General features: G+C 36.9%; 1 long non-coding RNA gene across 5 annotated transcripts in view; it reads left to right on the top strand.

Moving 5' to 3' along the window:
* LOC131505580 (uncharacterized) overlaps positions 1–19180 on the top strand; it is an 80070-nt gene that overhangs the window by 41637 nt on the left and 19253 nt on the right. For 2 of the 5 annotated variants that reach the window (XR_009258475.1, XR_009258467.1), the window contains 3 exons: positions 3256–3349; positions 4150–4365; positions 6479–6629. This is a non-coding gene — a long non-coding RNA (uncharacterized LOC131505580). The remainder of the gene's footprint in view (positions 1–3255; positions 3350–4149; positions 4366–6478; positions 6630–19180) is intronic. The other 3 variants (XR_009258468.1, XR_009258469.1, XR_009258473.1) reach the window with 3 other exon arrangements.

The following is a 19180-nucleotide window of genomic DNA, read 5'->3' as shown; positions in this document are numbered from 1 at the left end:
TTCATCCCCTCTGATGAGCCCTTTAGTTAAACAATTTTATTTTTCACTCTCAGTATTTCTAATTGGATATTTTATGTAACTGTTTGCTCCTACTTCATGTTATCACTGTTATAAAGAGAATCTTTATTCTCTTACAGCAGTTCACGGACAACAGGCAGGTGTCCCGCCCTGGGAGCCAGTTCTGTGGAGGTCTCTGCTCTGACACTTTTTGAACCCACAGTTGATGGTTCACAGGAATTTCTCTCAGACACTTAAGTCTCATTTGCATAACATAAGACAGTTTTTCTCTGTTTCAATTTGTTCCAAAAATGGTTTCTAATGAACTCTAAGCTGTAACCACTTTTTATTCTGAATAATCTTTAAAATCCACATTTCTCATAAAATCTCAAACTTATAATTAAAAAATCATTTACTCAGGGATAATCACTAAATATACACTCAACCTCTTTACTACCTTCTTTAATTCTGTCAGGTAGATTTTATAATCATCCCAAACTAGCATTGAGGGCTGTCATTTAAGGCTAATATGTCTTCCTCAAATAGAGTATTATTTTCTAAAACATACTGAGAACATGATACATTATTTAAGAGGCTTTGTAAGAGCTTAAATATCTAATGATTCATTTATCAGGGAAAATTTCATCGAACAAAAAAATGACACCCGCCTCACATGCAAGCATTTATGGAGAATTTATTCTCTGTAATTCTGAGATAATTTAGGCATTTAGATTATTTCAGCAATTCTCCCATAAGTGCAGCTTTTGTTATGTCTCCTAGGTCAGGTTTATTTTTAGTTTCTCTTTGACTCGGGCTATTTATAAGTGATTCTTAATTTCCAATATTACACCCTTTATTGTTAATTTCTAATTTTATTAGATTATCTATCATTAGAATAAACACAAGTGGGTTTTTTTTTTTTGCTCCCACAAACAAACAAACAAACAAGCAACTAGTAAACCCTTACCCTCCTAGTAGCCATGTGGGAGAAGTCTCTCTCCTCCAGGTTCTTTCTACATGCCAACTGCTTTCTCTCCCAACTGCCAAGGCTGGAGAGAGTTCAGGCCAGTAGTAGCACAGCGTCCCTCCAGTTCTAACAGCGCTGGCATGAACCAACAGTGCCACCAAGAGCAAGCCCAGGCATAGGCATTTTGCAAAGGAACCAACAGGATTCTGCCACTTGAAGTACACGTGTAAGATTTGTGCCCATTTTCTAAGCAGTTGTCTTCTCTGCCAATAATATCTTGGCTTCTGCCTGGTACCAAAGAGAATGAAGTCCTATAGCCCCCTGGATCTCAGAAAGAGCCTGCTATGTCCCCTCCAGGCGAGGGCAGCATGCCTCTCAGTATTTTGTAAATGCCCGGAGAGAGAGAAGGGAGGACGATGGCACCTAGGAGTGTGGCCAAAATGCCATCCTCCTGGAATTTCTCCAGCTGTCAGTCTAGAAAATCTAAATCAAATGTTTGAGTAGCGATCTTAAACATAGACGAAATGATCACATTGTCTCTGGTAGAGATCTACATGAATGTTACAAGTATGTTTTTTGAAATATTAATAGGTGATAAGTCAAGTACAGCAAGATTACCTAAATAAATGCATTTGGAAAACAATTATATCTGAAAAGTTTCTTTCCTGCAAGATTTGTAAGAGGCTTGAATATGAAAATACACACTTATTGCTGTCAGAGGTAGAGTTCATGGTGTTTCTGATTATTTTGATGTATTGTTATTTTTTTTTGTCATATTGTTATTGTGGCTGCTCATGGCATTGTTTTAACACCATTTCCAAGACTGTATTTCTACAAAACATACTTTGGAAAAAGTTGGCCTTTACTTTTCCTCCAAAAAATTACTGAATATATTATTATTTTAATTTTCAAGAGGGTTATTATACAATTATAATTTTAGTACAATTACACAATTTTAAGTATTGAAATAATTTATGTATTTGATAAAAGTAATCAACCACAAATTATTTCCACAAATTATTTCACAATTTTAATAGTCAAACTATAAAATAGGGGATGGAATACAGAATTAGCCTGTCTCCCATCCTAAAATCCAGTCTGACTCCCCAGAAGTTAACACACACACACACACACACACACACACACACAGATTTTCTAATGAAGTGTTTTTAAACATTTATACAAATAGGCCCATATCCTAATCCCTGTTTGGGTCATTTTCAGAATACTCTTTTTTCTTAAGTTTATTTATTTATTTATTTATTTATTTTGAGATAGAGAGTGTAAGTGGGGGAGGGGCAGAGAGAGAGGGGGAGAGAGAATCCCAAGCAGGCTCTGCTCTGTGTAGAGTCGGCAGAGGGGCTTAATCCCAGGACTGCTAAATCACTGCCTGAGCCAGTATCAAGAGTCTGTCACTCAACCAACTAAGCCACCTGGGTGCACCCAAAAACAGTCTTAATTGTACCTTTGGATATCTCTGCATTACCTGCACACCACTCACTTTTAATAACTTTATAATATTCTATTTTATGGGTATGCTTAATTACTCCTCTATTGAAAGGCTTTTAGATTATTCCAGTTTTTCACAATTATAAACAAAACAGAAATGAATAATCCTGTAGATGATTTAGATACACTAAACAGTATAAATTTTTTATAGGCTAGATTTCTAGAAACGGAATTCCTGTGCTAAATATCAAGCGTATTTTTAATTAAAAATTATCTTTGAAAGCAATTATAGCAATATAAACTTCTAACCGTGTAGGAGACTGTGTGTTTATTCACATTCTTGCCAGGAATTCTCACATTTTAAAATTATTGCTAATCTGATCCCTGGAAATATGGAAACACTGAAAATGATGAGTAAGGCTGGGGATCTTATCACAGCAATAAGCTGTTTTCAGTTCCTTATTTGTGAACTCTTGATTTTGTACACTATTCTAATAAAATTTTAGAGTTTCTTATTTATTTGTGAAAGATTTTCTCTATTAAGGAAATTGGATTTTTTTTTACTCTGTTGTATAATATAAATATTTCCCAAGTTTGTTTTTGTGGTTGTGTTGTTTTTATTTTGTTTATGATGTCCTTATTGCAAAGACGTTTTAACATTTATAAATCAAATGTTTCTACTTCTATGGCCTTTGGGTTTTGAGTCTTGTATAAAAAGGCATTTGCTATCAAAGATTAAAAAAAGAAATCATTTAATTTTTGTATATTTTAATATTTGTATGTGTATGTGTCTGTGTGTGTTTACATGTTTGATCATTAGAATTTTATTTTGGTATAAATAGTTATGTAGAAATCCATTTGATGAGCCTCGAAATGACTGTGAACTCAACACCTTGTCTAAACCCTTATGACGGACCCTGAACCATGGGCACCCAGGTAAACTCCTCCTGAGTTCCAGACCCACAGAATCTGTGAGATCATAAGTACTTATTTTTAAAAGTTTTTACGTTTTGGAGTAATTTGCTCTGTAGCCATAGATAACTGACAATATTCATTTAATCAATTTTTATTTAAGTTTTTTTAAAAGTCAAGATAGGATGGTGAATTTTGCCAAATGGCCTTATTTTTTTGGCCATTCAACTTATTAATATGATGAATTATATTAGCAGATTTTTAAATAATGTATCATCCTTATGTTCCTGGAACAAACTCCATTTTAAAAATATTAGTCTTTAGATACACTGCAGGATTATATATATGTGATTTACTTGAGGTTTTACATTAACATTCATAAATGATGTATCTATATATGTTTTGACTGTCAAAAGTTTTGGCAGTCTACACTTGGAAAAAAGTTTAAAGTATTGGAATTTTCCATTCCTTCAAAGTGTAATTGACTTCACCTGTGACTCCACTCAGGAATGGTGTGTTTTCAAAGTGAATATTTGAAAATCCTCTCAATTCTTTACTAAATTGTGTTTAGATTTCATATTTCACCTATGGCAAAATGTCGTGGTTTTTTTTAGAAAACTACATGACATCTGTGTTTTAGTAACTGAATAGAGTTGTACAAAAGACTTTTATATTTCTTTTACATTTCTAGCCATCCCTGGTCATTTCCCCATGTTTAGCTCTCGACCCTAAACTGATGCGAGCTGGAGGTAAACACCTCCACTTCCTGCTCACGCAGGTGGGACAACTCTCATGTATGATCTATGGTCTGTCATTATCCCTAGCTGGACAGAGCCCTGTTGTCCAGAGCACAGATCGATTCCATATTGTATGACATTCCATCTGGTGATTTTTTGGATCACCTCCCAAGGAAGCTACTTGGACTGAAAGCCTAGTCCCACTGTCGAAACCCTGTTGAAAAGAAATGTAGACACCCACCCCAGAGACTCTTTTCCAGCAGCGCCATAGCAGAATTCGTTAAAGCTTTATTACCATTAATTGTGAGTCTTATTCTTTTTTCCCAAGGTCAGAAGAGAGAGAAATTAGACGTTGTGGGAGGAGAGTCAACGATGAGAAGAAAGCTCTTTGTAGGGATACTATTTTCTTTTTTTTAATTTTTTTTTCAACGTTTTTTATTTATTTTTGGGACAGAGAGAGACAGAGCATGAACGGGGGAGGGGCAGAGAGAGAGGGAGACACAGAATCGGAAACAGGCTCCAGGCTCCGAGCCATCAGCCCAGAGCCCGACGCGGGGCTCGAACTCACGGACCGCGAGATTGTGACCTGGCTGAAGTCGGACGCTTAACCGACTGCGCCACCCAGGCGCCCCTGTAGGGATACTATTTTCAAATTCAATGAACACAAATAGCACTGCTCATCATTTCATGATTTATTGTGATTGCTTTTTTGAAAAATTTTTTGAACGTTTATTTAATTTTGAGAGAGACAAAGAATCCAAAGCAGGCTCCAGGCTCTGAGCTATCAGCACAGAGCCTGACGCAGGGCTCAAACCCACGAACCACAAAAGATCATGACCTGAGCCGAAGTCAGCCGCTTAACTGACTGAGCCACCCGGGTGCCCTGAGATTCATTACGATTATTGAGTAACAAAGATTTTCTATATTGGTATAAAATATTATATTATGTTTTAAAAAAGAACAATTGCTAACGAAAACTAAAGCCGTCATAATTCTAATTTGCCCTTCTTGATTGACTTTATAGAAAATCTGCATTGGCCTACACTTTATCTTCAGAATCTAATGTAATGTTCTACAATTTGAAGAGCTTTATAATTACTCACAACAACTTGGGATTTACAATTCTCTATACAGTATGGGCTTGTTTCAAATAATGAAAACTGATGCCAAAGAAAATCCAATAGAATCTTAGTATTTAAAAAAGCAGTCACAGTACCCCAAAAGGACAGACATTGAAGAAATACTTATTAATCTGTTGCTTATATAACAGAACTAATTGATCCTTAGAAGATGAAACTCTCTTGTGATTTACCATAACCTTAGTTATATCAGAGGACTGCAATGTTCACTACTGGTTGTAAGACACAGGGCATTTGTGACAGCCCATCTCTTCCAATTATGGTATTGGCTGAAGAAGATTCAGAGCAGTACTTAAGTTTTCAGATGAGCAAACCTTACTCTTTCTGATAATGACAAGCTCCCTGCTCCTAACATTCATACCTCAAACACAATGATACTCTCTTACAGGGAGCTGATTATCTCAGGAAGGCCAAACATTTCTGGTCTATTTCAAGTGGGTGTTTATACGAAACAAATTTTTTGATGCATTTTCCCTGAGAAGTGATTTACTTTTTCCATGATCATTTAACCACACTTTTTGATGTCATCTTATTCTTAGTTATGTCCCTCTCCTCCATCCAAATTCACACCTCTCAAGGAAGCTTGTGGATTTTGAAGATTTACTTAGCCTAAAAATTCATATAAAGAATGCCCTTGTGAGCATCTGTTTTTATTAATCTGGATTCAATTCACGTTTGTTCTCTACAGGCTTATAATTTCACTCTCATAAGATAACAACAGACAATTTTACAGGAAAAATAATATAATTCTTTTTACTCATATTCTTTAATAAAACCTACATATGTAAGAGGAAATACATTTTGAGCGGGCTTTGAACACGCTATTTTTATTAATGTAGATTTTTCCTTTGGAAAGTTGACCTATTATTTGCAAAAGTGTAATTCAAAAAACAAAAAAAACTTCTAGTAAAGTAGGGCTAAAAATTATTGTTAATAGTCCTATTTTTCTTCCTTTGCTCTTTAAAAATATGGCCTCAATTAATGAAAGCTTGCAGAAAGAAAATTTAAAGAAGTTCAGTAATTACATTCTCTATGTCATCTTTTTAACTAAATTGTGTTCTGTTATGAAAATTAACTGTGGTGTTTAATGTATTTTTTTCTCTAGATAATGTTCTAAGAAAGTAAGTTTCTAGAGAAAACTTTCAAATGTGATGGCAAACATAAGGAGCTATTACCTACAGATAGAGATTTGGTGAAATAAGTACAAAATTGTATACAAAATGGTGAAATAAATAAAATTTGCCATGAACACTCACATACCACTTATTCTCTTGAAGGTAGGAGAGAGGGGACCTTGACCACTGTCCCAGAGCCTTGGATAAAGTACCAACTCCATCCCCAACGTGGTCTGGGAAGATACCCGAAACAAAACAGGACTGGAAATGCCAAGTGCACATTTCACAAGTGAGTCAAGACACAAAATGACAGGTAATTGCTCAACTTCCACAAACAGAGTCCAAATTAGAAACATTATGGGTCGTGTTGCAATTCTGATAGTAAAACCAGTCATATCCAGGAAGTCACAGACATTATTATTGATTGACCTTCTATGAGTCAAGGAAGTTAACTGCAGTATTTTTTCATTAATATAATACGAAAACATATTTAACTCTATAAGGCCATATTACATATTTAACTCTATAAAGCCATATTCTTTTCGTCAAGGAAGTTAACTGCAGTATTTTTTCATTAATATAATACGAAAACATATTTAACTCTATAAGGCCATATTACAGGGTGACTTTTAAAATCTACTTCATATTCAGTCTCCTCTAGGAAGCTTCCACATTGTTCCCCTCAACTCAGTCCAGGATGGATGTCCTTCCCACATCCTTCTGTAGTTCCCTTTTTCTATACTTTCCCTACTTTGATTGCCTTATTTCTTGCCTGTCTCCTCCAGTGAATTCTATGCCCTTCGAATATAGAAATCATACTCAGGCGTCTTTGTGACCTAAAATTATATTATTGCCTCAAATAAGATAAGGTCCCATTCTGTGCTTATTTTCTAAATGAATGAGTGAATGACAATTCACTGCTCCAAGACCCTGTTACTACTGTCTACCCTGATAAGCTGCTCACAGCTTATTCTCAACTAATCAAGATTTTAACTGATACAGGTTGCCATGTTTTTCCTTTAAAGGGTATCTGAATTTTCACTGAGCACACATTAGAATCTAAAGAAAATCTGGTAACAAACTTTCAAGAATTGTAATATTCAACTGGGAGGTACTATTTTAAACAGAGACATTCTATATAATCATATTATGTAGACAGCCTGTGCCATCACTTCGTAAAACTAGCCTAGCTTTGTTGTTATATAGAAATGTACAGATATGTATATTTGGAAAGAGAACCAACGAGTCTGATGGATGCTAAGAGCCATAGAACTATACTCCTGCAATTGAACCTGACTAGATAAAACTTCCTTTTGGTTTTCTTGGTAAGGCCTGTGGTATGAGATGCAGTGAAAGAAAAGAGGGAAAATACCCTGTCTTGGCCGCAATGGTACAGTGGCTAGTTGTGCCCTTAGAAAGCATGTGTCTACTGTCTGCTGAGACATCTACTTTTTGCTGTTTTGCTTCTCACCTGGTAATGATTCCAAGCGTATGATATTTGAAAAAGACATAAATCATTAGTTCCCAGTTAGAACAATTCTAAAGCAAGCAATGTGTTTGGCATTTTCAGAAATGCTTTATTGGAACGATCAAGGAGTTGAAAGGCTGGAGTTAGGTATAATGATCATTTCCCTTAAACAGAAGAAGGTCATGATGAAAGTTGCTTTTTATCAGTAATTAGAGTTCTATAGCAGCAACATGTCCTAATTATGATATTTAGACCATTAGCAGATGAACAATGTTATTTAGATTCTGCTACGGAAAATCACCCCAGGCCATGTGGCATCTTATGGAATGATTGAGTATAATGCTATTTGTGGTCTACATCTCACGCACTTACCCAACCCGCCTCACATACACACTCCATCTGGACTCATTTATTAAGGGCACTTTTGTGTTCAACACAGAACCTGAGAAGTGGCACCTCAATCGGCTTGGAGATGAAAACAAACATCCCTGTGCCTTATTAAATTTTGCACAACATGGAAAACATTATGAATGGTGAGATAGAGTGAAACGTCAGTATATAACGAGCAACAAACATTTATGAATGACCACAGTCCCATTTGAATTATACTTTCAGAAACACAGGCAAGGAAATCAGGAGGATCCAGAATCAGAAATTAGAAAAATATAGAAGTTGTTTCAAAATGATTTGCCCAGCATATTTTTTTAGGCTAACTCATCAGACATATTCACTCATCATTCATATTCAGGGTCATGCATTATACGAGGCATTAAGAATAGGAAGAATCCTTCCCAAAAGATGCTTTTGCTTAAAAGACTCTGAAATGTTAAGACAAAAAATTCTGTCCAGTGGACTGTGAAATGGATTGTTGGTACAGTGTCCTGGACAGTTTTGCACTTTTTCAGAGTGAGAAGGAAATAACACTGGTTTGATGTTCCCACAGACACAGCTGGGTGGGTGTTGAGCGGCATGGAATTTCCCTGGTTTAACTTGTGCTGTTAGTCTGGCTTGGCTTGCCCTGGGCTGGCAATCTAGTGTCACTTGACCCAAGCAGAAGCTCAATCACTTTGGTCACAGGACAACAGTACTTTAGAGTTTAAGAGCTCTTTTGTTTCAGGAAAATTTCCCAATTATTCAATCTAAGGTTTCATTTGTTTAATGACTTCCTCATTTTACCATCTAATGTGCTTCCCCATGCCTTCATCTTTTTGCCTTTTTATTTTGTTTAGTTATTCTTTGGTCTAGCTATGGTTAATTTAATCTTTCCTCCTAAGTCAATGCCTCTAACCCCTGGAGGCACAAGGCCAAAGGCCAAATGACTTTAACTGCCAATATATAAAAACTCTCAAAGGTTGGTGAGGTGAGTGTCATTACTGAAGACGTGTAAGTGGTGGGGCGGGAATGTCTATACCGTAAGGCATAGTAAAGTGTCAACTCGGAGTTGCAATCATTCAATATGAAGTCCTTTTATTGGGGGTAGTAGAGCTTTTAAAGGTTTTTCCTTTCGTGTTTATTTAGGCATTTTGTCCCATTAATTGGGTGGGAGGGATTGAGGAGTTTATAGGAACAAGTTCAAGGAGCACAAAGCAGAGTTACCCTGGGTGATGTGTGGCCAGCCACTTGGAGCTCTAAGAGGGAATGTGTTTTGTGGGAAATACTTAAACACATTTCTATAAAATGTTTAACAGAATTTGTGCACAATATAGTAATACTTTAAAAGTTTTACTAAGCAGCTTCATTCCTAACCTGTAGTACGACAAACATATAGAGCAGTGGAAGAAATCTCACAGGCTTTAAACATGTCGATATGTGCCCATTGCTCCTTTGTCAAATATGTGATTTTCTTTTCGTCAGAATCAATACCAGATGCATTAGAGTACTCAATAAATGTTAGTTAAATGGAAAATGTTTTCTTTATATTCATCACAATTTTCTTTATTTCATTATTTGTGTTTTTTTTTTCTATTCCATGAACTCTAATCTTATTTTGTCAGTCCTCTTTCCTCTAAGTTTTAATTTTAAGCTTTCTTTACATTTTTCTGCAATATCTTCAGGTTTTGTTGTCAGAATTTACACTTTGTACTCCCTCTGTCACTTATTCACGTTTGTCTTTGTTCCATTTTGGACATTTTTTTTCTTTATAATTCCTTGCCACTGCGTGTTGCCTCTGCAAGTGAGCTTGCACCAATTTTCATTTTAAACAGCTTAGGGGCTTCTGCGTGGCTTAGTCAGTTGAGTGTCCGACTTCAGCTCAGGTCATGATCTCGTAGTTCATGGGTTCGAGGCCCACATAGGGCTCTGTACTGACAGCTTAGAGCCTGGAGCCTGATTTGGATTGTGTCTCCTTCTCTCTCTGTCCCTCCCCCACTCACACTCTGTCTCTCTGTCTCTCAAAAATAAATAGTTAAAAACAGAAAGAAAAAATGGGGGCGCCTGCCTGGGTGGCTCAGTCGTTTGAGTGTCTGATTTTGTTTTAGGTCATGATCTCACAGTTCATGGGTTCAAGCCCTGCGTCGGGCTCTGTGCTGACAGCTCAGAGCCTGGAGTCTGCTTCAGATTCTGTCTCCCTCTCTCTCTGCCCCTCCCCTGCTCATGCTCTGTCTCTCCCTCTCAAAAATAAATTAAAAATAAAATCCTTAAAAATAAATCAATTTAAAAGACAGCTTAAAATTTTTCAGAGAATTATTCAAGTCCTGTTTTAAAATATGTTTCATAAAGTGGTTTTTACAGAAATCAGAGATTGAAAAATGTGTGGTATTAGCATAATATGTCACTTTTTTCATTCAACGAATACACAACTGTTTTGAAAATCCTAGTTCTTACCTTCAAGGCAATTTTTATTTTTTTATTTTGTTTTTAAGTTTATTTCTTTTTTTTTTTTTAATTTTTATTTTCAACGTTTTTTATTTATTTTTGGGACAGAGAGAGACAGAGCATGAACGGGGAAGGGGCAGATAGAGAGGGAGACACACAGAATTGGAAACAGGCTCCAGGCTCCGAGCCATCAGCCCAGAGCCTGACGCGGGGCTCGAACTCACAGACCGCGAGATCGTGACCTGGCTGAAGTCGGACGCTTAACCGACTGCGCCACCCAGGCGCCCCAAGTTTATTTCTTTTTAAGAGAGAGAGAGTGCACAAGTGGGAGAGGGGCAGTGAGAGAAGAAGAGAGGATCTGAAGCTGGTTCTGCACTGATAACAGAGAGTCCGATGCAGGGCTTGAACTCACAAAGTTCAAGTGAGATCGTGACTTAAGCCATAGTTGGACACGTAACCAACTGAGTCACCCACGCACCCCTTAGACAGTTTTCAAAGTCTTTTAAAAGGTATTTCATTATCTGGGAAGTAATTCTCATATTTTCATATTTTATAGTCTATCTAGCACATAGTACCCATTCAATAAATGAAAATTACTTTATTATCTGATATACTTTGAGTTCTAGGAAACCATTTTACATACAAAGGAGAACATAATATTGGAAAATAAGGTGGACTGTCTCCTTCTCTTTTGAGCCAATTTGTCTATCTTTTACACTAATAATCAGTTTCAGAGTATTTAGAGAAATTTGTTGGTCCCTTTACTATAGCCAAATGAACATCTACCAGCAAGTGCAAGAAAATTCTTCCACTGCATCTATTAGGTTAAACTGCTTTAGATATTTGAGGATTGGTACTCATGGAAAATGCCATGTTATGAGATTTCTAAATATAGCTGCACACAAATTGTTATTAAATATTTCCAAGCACCACAGGTTGAACTAGGTTATCACTCTCTGTGCTTTCAGATATCTTAATGATTGATTTGAAACGTCACATATTTCCTCTAGGGGTAGCAGCCACCAAAATAGTCAAAATTACTATACTGGCATGTCAGGTCCAGTCTGGCGGGAACACATAAACATGATCATCATTAGCAAATATGGGCCAGATGTTCATCCTCTAAGAATCTATGGGAATGATTACTTGTGTTATGGTGTATAGTCAGTCTTGACATGAAAAAAACAAACTTAATTTAGCATAGAAGAAAGTACAAAATTGCAAATGATCCTACTGCACCTCTGGAGAAAAGAAACGATATGAGATTTTCTTAAGTACCGTTGGTATTTTGGATACTGATAACCATTAAGTTGTCCAACAATAGTAATCTTTCCATCTGTTCCTAATTGTAACCCCTATTGTATCATCTGATCTACTTTATTACAATGGCCTAATTAAAAATTTTTCTAATATTTATTTATTGTTGAGACAGAGAGAGAGAGAGAAAGGGAGAGACAGAGCATGAACAGGAGAGGGACAGAGAAAGAGAGGGAGACACAGAATCGGAAGCAGGCTTCTGGGTCTGAGTTGTCAGCACAGAGCCTGATGCGGGGGCTCTAGCTCACGAGCTGTGAGATCATGACCTGGGCCAAAGTCAGACGCTTAACCAACTGAGCCACCCAGGCACCCCTGGAATGGCCTAATTTGAAAGAGAACTTTTTTTCTTTTTTTTAACTTGGATATACCTCTTTTCTTTCAGTTACTCTAATTTCGTCTACTAATTTTACTATGGGAGACAATCAATGGACAGTCAATTTCTTAACTATCCTTCCTTGTTTAAAAAATTACTATTTTTTTGTTTAATGACTATATTCTAGCATACCAACTGGCTTGAAGACAGAACTTCATTAATAACCTTAAAGAATATGTCACTTGTGATATTCCGGTCTACTTTGTTTTCTTCTCATTAGCATGAAGGCCAGATAAAACTTACTTTTTTTTTTAATAACAGCTCTGTTTGTTCATAGCTGGTACTTTTATCTTATGTTGTCATACAAATAAAAGCTCATTATTATACATTAAAACATGGCTGCAAAATAAAAGAATATAGAAACTTCTCCTGCAGAAAGATTTTCAAATACTGTGCTTGAGTAGCAGACTATGGTGAATTATATACCCAGTTATAGTGAAGTAGTCATTGAATTATGATTGCACAGCCATCAAATATTAATTTGGGGGCATTATTAAAAATTACTGTAAGGGCATGTACCAGATAATTTTTCATACATCTCAATTCCATGCATAATCTTTCACTGGCATATTTGGAGCAAAGGTTTTCGGTGAAGCTGGATGTAGATTGTCTATACAAACCACACTGAAAAGAATTGAGACTCAGTTCAAGAGTGTATACTTTCAAAGTCATGCCATAATATGTTCATCAAAACCTATATAGTTGTGCTATATAGTCACAGTCTTAAAATGTATTCTACTTAGAGTCATGTATGTAATGGCGTATCTGAAGATTGCTAAATGGACAGGATTAACCAAGCAATGTTCAATGACTTTGAAAGCATTTGATGGGGCACCTGGGTGGCTCAATTGGTTAAGCGTCCAACTTCAGCTCAGGTCATGATCTCGTGGTTCATGCGTTCGAGCCCTGCGTCGGGCTCTGTGCTGACAGTTCAGAGCCTGGAGCCTGCTTCAGATTCTGTGTCTCTCTCTCTCTGCCCCTCCCCTGCTTGTGCTCTGTCTCTCAAAAATAAATAAACATTTAATAAAATTTAATAAAGCATTTGAAAGCATGTTTAAACGAGCTGATTATTATCTACGGAGCGTATGAGTTCTATGTTCATGAGTCACAGAGTCATGAACACTGGTGGATACCAAAATCGATATGATCACACCCCCTCATGTAATGTCAAACTTCAGAATCCTGTAGCTAATGAATCAACATGTTTTACTTTTCTTAAGCATTTTTAGCCTGAAATTATATTAAAAGTTCTCTGGTGACAGTCTAATAATTACTTTTCACATTCCAATAATACAGTGCTTAAAAGTATTTTAAAACTAAGCACTTTGTACTTTAAATATACTTTATCGCTAATATATAGTTCTTAGCCTAATCAATCAAATATCTATCAATGTGTACTGTGCAAAGAGCATGTTGCCAAATTTCCGTGGGCTTATTCTTTTATGCACATCAGAGATTAAGTTTCTAGTCTCTTGGAGCTCAAAAATTAGCCACAGGTCCTAATACCACTTAAATTAGTCACATTTAGGTGTAGAAGAAGGTTAATTGAGAGACTAAACAATAGCACTGGCATAAACTTGAATTTCTTCTTTTAATCTTTATTAGAATAATGGTATTAAATATACTTGGATTTCTCTGATGAATTTATCTTGTGAGTTTAAGTATATGTGCTGCCGAAGCAAGCACTATTTTGTGAATTTAAGGTTCTTAACAAATTAATAAAGCCACTCCTTCCTTTAACTCTTTTTTTTTTTTTAACGTTTATTTTATTTTTTTCTGAGACAGAGAGAGACAGAGCATGAACGGAGGAGGGGCAGAGAGAGAGAGGGAGACACAGAATCGGAAGCAGGCTCCAGGCTCTGAGCCTTCAGCCCAGAGCCCGACGCGGGGGTCGAACTTGCGGACCGCGAGATCGTGACCTGAGCTGAAGTCGGACGCTTAACCGACTGAGCCACCCAGGCGCCCCTCCTTCCTTTAACTCTTATCTCAACTCCTGATGTCCCAAAGAAATACCACTTAACTTCTGGTCTCACATTTCCCCCTAACTGGTGTCAGTATGGTTTTTGACACTTAGCCACTTACTGTGTTTTAATATGATTGTCAACTAACTTCATGCAGGTAACTCCTGATAACATCCTCTCACACACTACCTTGTATTTATTGGATGTTGGATATTTCTTTTTCATCTTCCTTACTTTCTTTGTGTAGCACCTAGTAAACTAATGTAAAAAACTACTATTTGAATTAAGAATACATTTTTATTGGGGTGCCTGGGTGGCGCATTTGGTTGAGCATCTGACTCTCGGTTTTGGCTCAGGTCGTGATCTCACAGTTTTGTGAGTTTGAGCCTTGCACTGGATCTGTACTGGCAATGCAGAGCCTGCTTGGGATTCTCTCTCTCCTTTTCCACCTGCCCCTCCCCTGCTTACTCTGTGTCTGTCTCTCTCAAAATAAATAAACTTAAAAAATATTTTTACAAAGATTAAATTTTATTTAACATATTAATGAATTCTCATAAACCAGTGAATTTCCATATATGTTTATACATATGTATGTACATGTGGATGTACATATACATATGTAAATAAGGTTTTCTGTGTGAGATAATTAAAGGATCAGAAAAGAGTAGGAAAAATACACATATTTACACACCTAGTAAAATGACCAAAATCCAGAACACTGAAACCACCAAATGTTAGCAAGAATGTGAGCAACAGAAATTCTCACTTATTGCTGGTAAGAATGCAAAATGGTACAGCCACTTTGGAGACATTTTGGGGTTCCTTACAATCCAGCAATTGTGCTCTTTGGTATTTGTCCAAAGGAATTGAAAACATGTTCACACAAAAACCTGCACTCAGATGTCTATAGCAGGTTTATGCATAATTGTCCAAACTTGAAAGCAACCAAGATGTCCTTTAGTAGGTGAATGGATACATGAACTGTGGTATATTCAGACAATGGGAATGGTATGTCCAGCACTAAAGGGAATGAGTTATCAAGCCACGAGAAGACACGAAGAAACCTTAAATGCATATTATTAATTAAAAGAAGCCAGTATGAAAATGCTACACACTATATAGTTCCAATTGTATGACGTCCTGGAAAGGCAAAGCTATGAAGACAATAAAAAGATCAGTGGTTGACAGGGGTGGAGCGAAGGAGGGAGAGAGATGAAAAGGCAGAGCACAGAGGATTTTTCAGGTCAGTGAAAATATTAAAATAATGGGTATGTGTCATTATACATTTGTCCAAATCCATGGAACCTACAATATCTACAGTGAACCCTAAGGTAAACGACAGACTTTAGATGATAATGATGTGTCAGTGTACTTACATAAGTATATACTTATATCTATCTATCATCTACCATCTGTCTATCTAATTAGTAGATAGCTTTACATACATAACTGTAAATAGACAGCACTATTTACCAAGGGAAATAAAAGTTCCATATTCATCATAGAGCTGAAAAAACTACTATTACCTATTTATTCTTCTTGCTCAAGTCCTTCTCTCCAAATGCCTTCATTAAATGGGCTCTCATCTCATTGGGCTGAAGATAAGAAACAATTTTTGAACTATTTTCAAACAATTTGTCCATGTAAAATAGCTTATACATGTTTATTTTGAGTCCTTAATGATGGATATAATTAGAGGGGAGAAATTTCGCAATGATACCTTGGAAGGAATACTGGTAGTTGTCAGTAGGTTCTAATCACATGCATGGCTTAAAGAAAATGATTGACAAAAATCTTCAAATCTTAGTTTCAGTCCAAATGGCTGGATTTTCATACAAACATACTAAAAGTTTATCCTTTGTCCAGTGCCCTCAGGGCTGCAACTGCCCAAACCAAACTGAAATTTGATTAGAAAGTTTGCCAGATTATCATGCTAGCTTGAGTTCACCAAGCCTTTGACCTGAGGAAAACTGGAATTCTGAAAATTGGAATAGGAACATACAGAAGGAAAACAGCCTCCCGTGGACAGTGAAATTGGCTCCTTTCCTGTAAATAGGTCTTAACTCTAAGATACTGACTTCCCTAGGTGGAAGGATCATGCCAGGTTCTCATGTCACCTCACATTGCTCCAGACCTATAATCAGAACTAGAATCAAGAATATTTGAGCAGAGAACCTACAAACAAAGCCCCTGGGATGATAAGATTTTGATAATTTATATAATTTATATGGATACAGATGTGGAGAATACGTGTAAGAATGGAATATGAAAATTCTAGACATAAGAGGGAAAGGAATAATTTTAGAACAGGTTGAACTAATCAATACAGATTCAGTCACCAAGTTGGTCCTTGATTCACTATGCTAGCTAGAGCAGTTGGGTGTGGTTCTTCTTTTCCTTTTCTTTCCGTTTTTTCCCTCCCAGTTTGGTTAACTTTACCCTGAGCTCAAATTCTTCAGTATAATGTAGAGGAAAAGAATGTAGAGGCTCACAGATTAGTAAATGTTGGAGAGGAGTGAACACAGCAGACTGCTCAACTGCTCCCTAACCATGCTCTCTTAAGGGGCCAGCATGTATTCACTACTCCAAGGTTTTGAGAAATATCCCAGGGAGTGGAGTCCCAACATCTCTTAAAGGTGATGCTAGGGGCTGCACTCTGGAAGAAAGTGATGCTTGTGTGTGATACTGCACTTGAAAAGGGCTCCTTGATACATTGTGATACTAGATTCCAGGGTGTCAGAAGATAAGGAATGGAACATACCTGTTAGGTTGAGTCACAGTGACTCCAAAAAGCAGCAGTATCAGCAAAGGGATCAGAATGGTATGGGCCATAAGGTACTTTGTGGTGGTATATTGATCTTTGGGCCCCTGAAATGAACAAAGAACTGAATAAACCCTAGACTTAGTGAGTGGAGGCCTTACCTAAGTCACCAAAATTTATACTATTTCTTCACCCAACTTCCAGACGTGGGTTAGTTCAAATATCTAGTGGTCCTCTGACCCAGAGAGGGATAGAAAATTTTGAGTTTGAACTCTGTTTTTATATTCTAAGTGTATACTTTGACTCTCCTTTTTAATGCTTTCCCAAAGGGATCTGTGTCTATTTACCAGAATAACTGTTTCTTTGGAAAAGACAGTGATCAATGACAATCATATATAAATTATATAATTTATTATAAGGAATTAGCTCATATGATTATGGATGCTGAGGCTGAGATCTAGAAAAGCCAGGGGTGGGGTGCCTGGGTGGCTCAGTCAGTTGAGCATCAGACTTCGACTCAGGTCATGATCTCACAGTTTGTGGATTTGAGCCCCGTGTTGGGCTCTGCACTGACTGCTCAGAACCTTCATCCTGCCTCAGATTCTGTGTCTCCCTCTCTCTCTGCCCCTCCCTCGCTCACACTCTGTCTCTCTCTCTTTCAAAAATAAATAAACATTATAAATTTTTTTTTTTTTTAGAAAAACCAGTCGTATAGTTCTAGTCTGAGTCCAAAGACCTAAGAACCAGAAGAATCGGTGGTTTAAGTTCTGGTCTGTATCTGAACTATCATTTGTCCTTGTGTAAGTTCCAGTCTGAGGGCAGGAGAAGACTGATGTCTCAGCTCATAAAGTTAGTGAAAATTCTCTCCCTTCTTCCATTTTTTGTGTTTAATTCAGGCCTTTAATGGCTTGGTTGATGCCCAGTTCCATTGGGAAGGGCGATCTACTTTACTTAATCTATCCATTCAAATGCTAGTCTCGTCTGGAAATACCTCCACAGACACAGCCAGAAATAATGTTTAACTAAATATCTGTGGCTCCGTCAAGCTGACACATAAAATTAACCGTCACCAGCAGACTGGGAGGACTGGTAGAAATCATTGTTTGTACAGATATTCCAAGTCTCGTAAGAAGCACCTTCACCAGGGCAAATACTGTCATTCTTTCAAGAGACTGTGCATAGCAGGTGTTGAGGAATAGGAGCCAGATCAGAAGTGGAAAAACAAAGATACATGTCATATGGCAACTGTGGCTGGCAGTCTGGGTTGAGGGTGAGGCATCCTTTGGAGAACTCGAAAGGATAGTTGGAGGGTACACTATAAATGGAATTAAGGCATTGCATGAGTGGATGGGCACTAGATGAGGAGCCTGTGGTTGGGAAATTAATATGATTTAATATTAATATAGTTTAGTGGTGTCTGGGTGGCTCAGTTCGTTACGTGTCTTACTTTGGCTCAGGTCATGATCTCATGGCTCGTGAGTTCGAGCCCTGCATCAGGCTCTGTGCTGACAGCTTGGAGCCTGGAACCTGCTTTGGATTCTGTGTCTCTCCCTCTCTCTCTGCCCATTCCCCGCTCACATTCTGTCTCTCTGCCTCTCAAAAATAATAAATAAACATTTAAAAATTTATATTAATATGATTTAATCTGTACCATAGGAAATGCCTGATGATATGTGGTTTATACAAAAGAAGGAGCATTTATACTATAAAGTGCTATATTGCTGTATGTTATAATAGTTACTATATATGCTCACTTCTGTCTTACCTTTAACATGCTTCTAATCCTTTTTAATGTCCATTCCTAACTGCCTTGCACACCCATTAGCTAGTCTTCTTTTTGAGAGGTGGGAAAACTAAAAGAATATATTTTAGGTTCCTACTAGCATATTTAAAACTACTCAATTTACAACATTCAAAACATATTAGCTGATTTATTTCAGGAAGGATTTAAGGTACTTTATCTGTGGAACCCACAAGATTAAAAAGAAATAAGTGAAGAAGTTACAGTTACAAAAGAAAACACAGGTAAGAAAATTAAATTAAAATTTGGATAAAGATTTATCCAAAATGTCTTGTATAGTCCATAGGGGTATGTCATATATTTGATTTTATTCTTCATGGTAGCAAAGATAAAACTGGAATCTTGATCCGTTATATGCATCAACATCCA

Source organism: Neofelis nebulosa, chromosome 1 (assembly GCF_028018385.1).
Source record: "Neofelis nebulosa isolate mNeoNeb1 chromosome 1, mNeoNeb1.pri, whole genome shotgun sequence".
Lineage (NCBI taxonomy): Eukaryota > Metazoa > Chordata > Mammalia > Carnivora > Felidae > Neofelis > Neofelis nebulosa.
Note: the sequence above shows the minus strand (reverse complement) of the source record. Positions and strands in the feature narration are given on the sequence as shown.